The following is a 9,502-nucleotide window of genomic DNA, read 5'->3' as shown; positions in this document are numbered from 1 at the left end:
CAAAAATAGAGATAATACATTTTTTGAGGATGATAACTTTCTCAGACTTCTATGGGTTAGATATATTTATTTTTAGCCGCTACTGATAACAGTAAACAAGTGTAGCTAATACATTTGCCTGATAAGACAAGAACCATAAGAAATCAATATTGATTTTGGTTGACGTGCTATTTAAATATAAACATTACGCATATTTCTATTTTTAATATATCGTCGTTACTTCCTTCTTGATAACATTCTTGCGTCGGGTGTTATGCTTATTGCGCAGTAATATTTCAAGGCGACGTGTGAATGGCACTTTGAGCGTGTTTGAGCTGCGTGGTAAGTTTTAAATTATTTTTTTATTGTTGTTAATAGTTTTATTTGATCGTTCGTCAAAAAGTTGTAACTCTGTTACTCTTGTATCTTCAATGCAATTGAGTAATTAAATAGTAATTAAATTGAATGCGTTTTAATTCCCTTTTATTATTGTTTAATTTGAGTTACAATGCTATGACGTTAAATTTTATTTACACTTCAAAGTATTATGAATATTGCTGGGCCAAGTGTGAGGTTGAGCGCTCTATAACCAGGTTTAAATTCCCAATGCTTTGCATTGACCGTTCCAAGACGGTGACCCCAGCTTTATTCATATTTTGTGTTTATGTTGGTTTGTATTGTGCTGTATTGTGCTGTTTTGTACTGTTTGGGCAATCGGTCACTTGCCTTAAATAAAGGACCAACTAATTGTTTTTAATGAAAATTCAATACTGCTCCAGCAGCTGGAGTTTCACTTCTTTATATTGTAATACGTAGTTTGATAACAATTTCACACAATGGTGTAAACATTCTTGTCTAACTAATGGAAAGTTGTGGGAAATATGTACGTTAAGAAAGGTTTATTCGTGTACAGTAATGGCAAAATAACGTTTTGTCAAAATATGCCTCATTTTCAGTTGATATAGTGTTAAATTTAATATAAGAACATTTTTACACTGTTGACTGTTGAGTGTTTTTCTTATGACTAATTCAAGGTCTTCGATAGTCTTATTCTTAGACAAACTGTATCAACAGTTTTGTCAATACAGGTCTATATAATCATAATTTGAAATATGTTAAAGGAACTTATTTACAGTTAAGCAAAATGATAGAATGTAATAGTTACAATAAGAATAACTGCATTAAAGTCAAACACGTGGAATAACAAGTATGACTCTGAAACATACGGTGACATAGAGATGACATTCACTCCTCATTATAAATTGCACTCCTATTTTGTATGCTTTCAATCTCGTTGCCACGAGTTTGCTATGTCGTGGCCTCGAGTTACTAAGTCGAGGCCACGATATACAAAAAAGAGGAGTTCAAAACTAAATATAAGAGGAGTGCAATTTAAAAAAAAGTGGTGCAGTAAATAAAAGAAGGTTTCATTAAACAAAAGAGGAGGAAATTTTAGCTATCTCGTGAAATTATATATTTAAATTAAACAACAATACATTAAAAAGCATTGACGTTAATGAGTTAGTTACATGACAATGATTGAATATTTGTGGTTACAAGGTAAAATTACAGCAAAATGTTAACCATGTGATTAATTTTGTCAATGTTTTGTTATGATACGATAGCATCGATTTTGTAACACTCAAAACATAGCTTCTATTAAATAAAATAACATCTCTTTAATTCATTAACTTAATAAGTTAATTTCAAAGATCCAATATTTCCAATGCCCGTGTACTATTTATCCTGCCAAAAACATATATATGATGACCCATGAATTACATTGTTAAAAAGATATATACTCGTTTAAAGTATTTGAATGTATATGTAATACATTAGCTTGAATATACAAGAATAACAATTGTTCCAAACCTTAACAGGCTTAAAAAGTTGTTTCGGGAAGTCTGTTAAATCTTTTCTTGGGGTATTCAGTAGGTCTTGTTCCCAGGTCATCAGGTGTGATCTGGAAAGGTCTTTGAGGGTTCCAATACCATGGTATCCGATCAATTGACCAATATAAAAACATGGTGTGTTTCACTTCACTGCACTAACATAAGAGAAAAAATCATTCAGACTGTCACGTAATCGAGTGTACTTAGTGAAGATAAAACAAGTCTCTGATGTCTAAAATATTTCTTTTATTTTACTCTATTCCCTAACACCAAAATTGTACTATAGTCAAAACGAATAATTTCAAAGTCAAAGTAAATAACATAACATGAATAATTCCTAAGAGAAAGCGAGCCCCGTCTGCCTATTTTGAGGGTTATTTATACCGATCCCGTTGTGTATTCGCTTAATTCGTGACCCACGCCTGTCAACAGTAATGGACGTCAAACGGATGTATCCGGGCGTATATAGACAGATGATGTATGATCCCTGCAGATTTTACACCGCCTGTTCTCGCGGGCCCCTATTTAATTTGACAAGCCAATTTGTATTCACACCTGGAACACGTATCGGAATGTCGGTCTTCCCCTCTTAATGTATTTACTAATTGTTTATATGCATTTTGCGAGTCACGATTCTTTACTAATTGTTTATATGCATTTTGCGAGTCATGATTCTTATGTTTTCTGTTAGTTACATCTCGCTGAAATATTTCTATTGACTTTTCATAAACTAAACCCATAAAAGTAATATATTCATTATAACCCATTACATTACACATCTACGTAATCAATTTGCAAATTTCATAAAAGTAATATATTCTTTATAACCCATTACATTACACATCTACATAATCAATTTTCAAATTTCATTATACCCTACTCGAAGGTTCTATTTCCTAAATTAGTTTGTTTATACAACAATAACACGACAATAACAAAACAATAATGTACAATGAGATAAATTCTATTATTATATATATTATATGTACATATATATTATATGTACATTACGTTACAAGACCTTTTAGACACATGTTATGGTTAATGTAATATTACATTTCATAATGTGGGTTATCAATACTGATTATCAATGCAATCTTATTTTATTTATGTTGCACTCCCTGCAGAAGAAGTATGTATATTTGTACATGGTAATTTTAATTATGATAGTGCCGTTTCTTCACGTGCATTAGACTGTAGCTTGATATAATGGAAACAAATAATTCACTATATATATATATATATATATATATATATATATATATATATATATATATATATATATATATATATATATATATATATATATATATATATATATGGCCCCTACCAGTTTGTTGTTCAATTGTAGATGTTAAACACGTATTCCTTGCCTTTTTCTGGTAAAAGCGGTCTTACAAGATACAACATTTGACCATTTTGGTAATGCATTCAATGGCAGATATATTCTTAAATGGAATAAAGACACACGTTTTTCATATCAAATGATCCTTTAGGGAATTTAAAATGTAGAGGTTCGTTTGAAGCAGCACTTTTAATGAACTTTTGATTGAGAAACAAAACAGTAAATTAATTATGAGACATTTTATCGAAAAACACATATACACATTTTAAATAGCGCGAATTAATTTGATTAGTATTTCGACAAGACCTTTCTAGAAAAAGTGTTCACACCTTTTAAACTATTAGTTTAAACGTATTTTATTTCAAACAAGAATGCATTTACACATGAAACATACAATATTTGCATACAAACAAGTTTGATTTGGATATGAACGGAAGACTTCGTCTTATATATTTCTTCTCAATGTTAAACTATTAGTTATATAATGGTTACTGTTTTGACCAAATAATAAGTATTCATCTATAGACTCATTGCATAACTGTAGAAATTGCCTTGTGTTTCATTAAAAGTCATCCGCGGTTCTCAAACGTTACATGACACTCCGTATATTGGTTATTCTTAAAATAAACTATGAGTAGTCATCTACAGACATATCAAACCATAGCTGTATTTATAACCTAATCCTCAATTATTCAAAGTTACGCGACACGTCGCACACTGGTTTAATGGTTAATGTACGATAATGGCCCCATGTCTACTGAAGTCGCGGCCCAAATGTAATGGCCGACTAGGGAATATTTGATTTACAGTAGGAGGTCATTGAGAATACTTATGATTTTCGATAACATGTTTTTATTTCACTTAATATCGGTCTCTGCGGCCCTCTCTCATTCGGGCCATATTTTATGTTTGCATTGGCTCCGTTACATGTATAAGGATTGATCGTACAGTATTGAAGAAAAAACAGTAGTTATTTAAAATGCCACAAATTAACCGACACATTGTATATGCAAAATACTCTGTTTTTATACGCCTAGTACTTGTTAATACGTTATTTGTGACTTTATATGTGAGTCTGTTATGACATTATATGTTTTTGGCATTTTTTTCCGCGCTCTATGTGTTGTTTTGTCGCCATTTACAGTATTCCTCCAATATGTTGTATACATTGATTTTTTAGATTTTGTCCAAAGATAATGTTATGTATGGCCGGTTTTTGTCCCATTGTTACATTTATGGAAAACGTATCATTGTATAATTTGTGTTGCAAAAGTCTATGCATGTTTTGGGAAATATAAAAAAATGCTTAAATGTTGAAAGATAATTCTCATATTGGTTTATTGGGACACAGAATAGTGTAGCAGTTTTGTAATTCATTATATACCAAATGGAACAGCTTTAACTAAATCAATAGTATTCTTACCACAGCCTTTGTTGAAGCCGGCGGGCTTGTATGGCAGGTAACAGTCCATACATTTGATACCGTCAGGGCTGCCGCCACACTCGTACTGTCCAGGCTTGCAGTGGGCGATACCGGTATCCAAGCAACCTGGAATACTCGAGGACTAAATCAAAACATCAATACATTCCACCCTAAGACGCGTATGAGTATGAGAGCATGCATAAGTTGTTATTTCTAGTGTCATGGAAGCGTTGCTACTGTGATCTTTGAAATGAATGTTATTAAAAACAATGTTTTATAATCATCATCGTTGGACGTTCAATTTGCGGCATAGTGTCGTGCAGCATTAAAACACGATCTATCCTAAACGGAAAACTGGGGGGTAGATCAGATACGTTTGCCACAGTACATTTATAAAAATAAGTTAAAGGACACGGGTTAACAAGCTTACGAATAATTCAAGAAGGAAATCCTAAAGCAAGTGTACCTTCCATATGGCAAAGCTTATTTAACAGGTTCTAAATATACCATTTAAGTATGATCGTTGTTGGTTTGTCATTTTCAACAAATACTTTACTCAAACGAATTACGTTTTGAAAGTACAATATTGTGGCGCTGTGGCATTTAATTTGTTGCTGCACGTCATGCCTGTACAATAATTGATAATTGAAATTTGCTTTCCTGGTAAATCGAATGATTAGCAAATAATGTTTAATGTTACATCTCGGCGAGTCAGCATAATATTACAATTGTTATATTATTGTAGCTCAGCAGCTTGTTGCACGCATGAGCTCTTTCCAATATGTCTGTTCCTTTTATGTTTGTGTACTATGTTTGAACAAACCGTAATTGTGTTTATACCAAGGTAAAGCTCATTGTATATGATGCTTGGGATACAAAAGCCATTAAATGCGTAAAATAAACACTAACTATAATATAACATCAACAAAAACAATACAGATAATACTAGAAAAAAATGTTAAAAAACTTGTGTGAAATGATACTGTTAATTGCTTATATAAACATGAATATTAACTAGAGTAACGGGGAGAAAATGTTCACTGTAATTTTTCACTGTTTCATTATCAGTTTTTTTCACTGATATTTATCTATAAACCACCGGAAAAAATGAAATAAATTCAGTAAAGATAATGCATACAATACATATAACATATATAAAACATGAAGCGATCTTCTATTTCTAAACACGCTATAATGTAAACACAAACTATGTTTCAGCTTACTCTCACAACAATACCCCGGTCTCCAGGCGCTGCATTGACAGCCATCGTTGTATAGGTACCCGTTGTAGCAGACCTGGTTACACGGCTTTGACTCTGTCCTGTGGCCATGAAGACACGTGACCACCTCCGCAACTTTCACTGCATCAGCTCCACCAGTCCCAGGAGGTACAGGCTGACGCTGTAAGAAATAAACACTATTGCTTGTGAACACAGAGTGTATATAGGATTGCATGGGTGTGTGCGTGCGTGCGTGTGTGTGTTTTAATTGAATTTTGCGCGCGTTTTCTTTTATTCATTTGTTGTGAAAATATGCTATCCTCATGTGCCTCATATGGCGTATTAGATCGAAATAATCACCTATCTATCTATCTATCTATCTATCTATCTATCTATCTATCTATCTATCTATCTATCTATCTATCTATCTATCTATCTATCTATCTATCTATCTATCTATCTATCTATCTATCTATCTATCTATCTATCTATCTATCTATCTATCTATCTATCTATCTATCTATCTATCTATCTATATATCTAGCTATCTATCTATCTATCTATCTATCTATCTATCTATCTATCTATCTATCTATCTATCTATCTATCTATCTATCTATCTATCTATCTATCTATCTATCTATCTATCTATCTATCTATCTATCTATCTATCTATCTATCTATCTATCTATCTATCTATCTATCGATCTATCTATCTATCTATCTATCTATCTATCTATCTATCTATCTTATCTATCTATCTATCTATCTATCTATCTATCTATCTATCTATCTATCTATCTATCTATCTATCTATCTATCTATCTATCTATCTATCTATCTATCTATCTATCTATCTATCTATCTATCTATCTATCTATCTATCTATCTATCTATCTATCTATCTATCTATCTATCTATCTATCTATCTATCTATCTTATCTATCTATCTATCTATCTATCTATCTATCTATCTATCTATCTATCTATCTATCTATCTATCTATCTATCTATCTATCTATCTATCTATCTATCTATCTATCTATCTATCTATCTATCTATCTATCTATCTATCTATCTATCTATCTATCTATCTATCTATCTATCTATCTATCTATCTATCTATCTATCTATCTATCTATCTATCTATCTATCTATCTATCTATCTATCTATCTATCTATCTATCTATCTATCTATCTATCTATCTATCTATCTATCTATCTATCTATCTATCTATCTATCTATCTATCTATCTATCTATCTATCTATCTATCTATCTATCTATCTATCTATCTATCTATCTATCTATCTATCTATCTATCTATCTATCTATCTATCTATCTATCTATCTATCTATCTATCTATCTATCTATCTATCTATCTATCTATCTATCTATCTATCTATCTATCTATCTATCTATCTATCTATCTATCTATCTATCTATCTATCTATCTATCTATCTATCTATCTATCTATCTATCTATCTATCTATCTATCTATCTATCTATCTATCTATCTATCTATCTATCTATCTATCTATCTATCTATCTATCTATCTATCTATCTATCTATCTATCTATCTATCTATATATATATATATATATATTCGTATCATAGTATTTATCCCACTGTGGACATCAGTCTCCTGAAGAGACGAAAGGCGTTGCTGCCTTTATAGTTGCTTACGAGCGGATCTCGTGTAGGCATACAGTTTGTCTGGTGATGCAGTAGACTATGTATAATTGATTGTGTATTGTCCTGGAAACGATCCTATACTTGGAATTTAGGATTTTGTTTTGTACAATAGGTCATGTTTTAAACAACATGGAATATGCATTAAATGCATTATATTATGTACTCGTATCATACTATGTATCCCATTGTGGGATTCGGTCTCCTGAAGAGACTATAGACGTGGCTGCCTTTCTCGATTGTACAACAGGTCATGTTTTTACTCACAAATAGTATGCATGCAGCTGTGGGAATCAGTCTCCGGAAGAGACGAAAGGCGTGGCTGCTTTTATAGTTACTTACGAGCGGAACTCGTGTAGGCATACAGTTTGCCTGGTGACGTTGTAGACTACGTTGTATGATGGTTGTAACGATGACACAGCTTTTGTTTGTATTTATGCTTGTATATATGTTATATGTATATTGGTATGGTAATGACAATCAGTATGTTTAAGCTATTATTAAAGACAGTGTACAGCTTTTTCACTACCAGAGGTACAAATCAAAATCAATAAAACAATAAACAAAATCAATAAAACCAGTAATTTGTTACATTATGAAGATATAACAAAAGGTTCTCTCTTTATACATTGCCTCAGTGAAAAATGTACAATTGGAATAGTGTAATGTACATTCGTGTCTCTTTTTATCGACGGATGTGAAACCTATAATTCTCAATTCATGCCAAAAGTTATTATAAAATATGTTAAAATGGAACTCTGAAATTACAACATGCCATTTGGATGAATAATTTACAAATGATTACATACAACGGAAAAAACATGGACAAGTGTTTAAAAATACGAAGCAATTATTTACAAGTAATCGGCTTCAATTATAAACAGATATAACTGACTAGTAATGAGAGCTAGGTTAAGCAAAGCACGTCACCAAAACAAGAACAATTAATCTCAAATACTAAACAGAGTTATGTTAGCTCTGCCTATCAGTGTTTTCTTTCATTATGATATCGACAAGATTTGTATATTATCATGGTATTAAATATTTCAGATTCTCTTCAGTATTGAATTCGAAATATTTCAAAATATAAAAACAAAACCAGCTCTCGTAAAAATTACTAATACGTATTGTACTTTCTTTAAAAGGTCAATTTCAGCGAAAATACAAAGTCAATATATTTAACGCTATTTACATTAGAATATGATTAAATTATCGGGTAAATGATGTTTAAGTGTTGTGTTGAACATAAAAAAGAAGATTTTGTTGCCTTTTATGATCGTAATTCGAAAAGCGTTGATTCGCTTATCCCCCTGTTCTCCACTGCTGTGTGACGTCACACATGAACAAGCTATCGCTTAGAAGATGATAAGCGATAGTTCAGAGTTCGGGTTTTTATTTGTCTGTTTTTATTGATATTTTCGTGAATTTTTGTTCACTGGTAAAGCACAGTTAGAGGTAAAATGGTGCGGCCTTTAGCTGTAAATCACGTTCTGGCAAAAAGATAATTTTTTTCCCAGTTTCCATGTTTCCAAACACAATCTGTTTTCTCCAAATCAAAACCGCCGCGTCTGTTTCTAACTCGGCATCGATCCGCAGAATCACGCCGCGTCTTTACAAGCGGCGATTACCCGAGTATAACTATTTACAAATATTGATTGTATACTATAAAAAATATTAAAATCTTTCATATGAACGAAAATTAGAAACAGATACAGATAATACGCTGATATATTTGCTCCTGCGCAATTGTGTTAACATTTCGTCAGCTTCTCTGCATACTTCATACAATTACCATTGGATGTCATCTGTCAAAACATTGATAATCCCGTATATGGCCGATTTCCACCAAATTCTGGTAAATATTGACGAAAACAGTGCTCAAATTCATAAACACAAACTCCATTTTGTATAAAATTTCAAACGAACTTCGGCATATGTTTTTATTTAAA

General features: G+C 31.8%; 1 long non-coding RNA gene across 1 annotated transcript; it reads left to right on the top strand.

Moving 5' to 3' along the window:
• Positions 1-266: 266 nt before the first annotated feature.
• LOC127860996 (uncharacterized) lies at positions 267-8,081 on the top strand. Its single transcript, XR_008040014.1, has 4 exons — positions 267-321; positions 4,645-4,824; positions 5,858-6,042; positions 7,827-8,081. It is a non-coding gene; the product is annotated as an uncharacterized LOC127860996 (long non-coding RNA).
• Positions 8,082-9,502: the final 1,421 nt, after the last annotated feature.

This window comes from Dreissena polymorpha, chromosome 15 (genome assembly GCF_020536995.1).
Source record: "Dreissena polymorpha isolate Duluth1 chromosome 15, UMN_Dpol_1.0, whole genome shotgun sequence".
Lineage (NCBI taxonomy): Eukaryota > Metazoa > Mollusca > Bivalvia > Myida > Dreissenidae > Dreissena > Dreissena polymorpha.
Note: the sequence above shows the minus strand (reverse complement) of the source record. Positions and strands in the feature narration are given on the sequence as shown.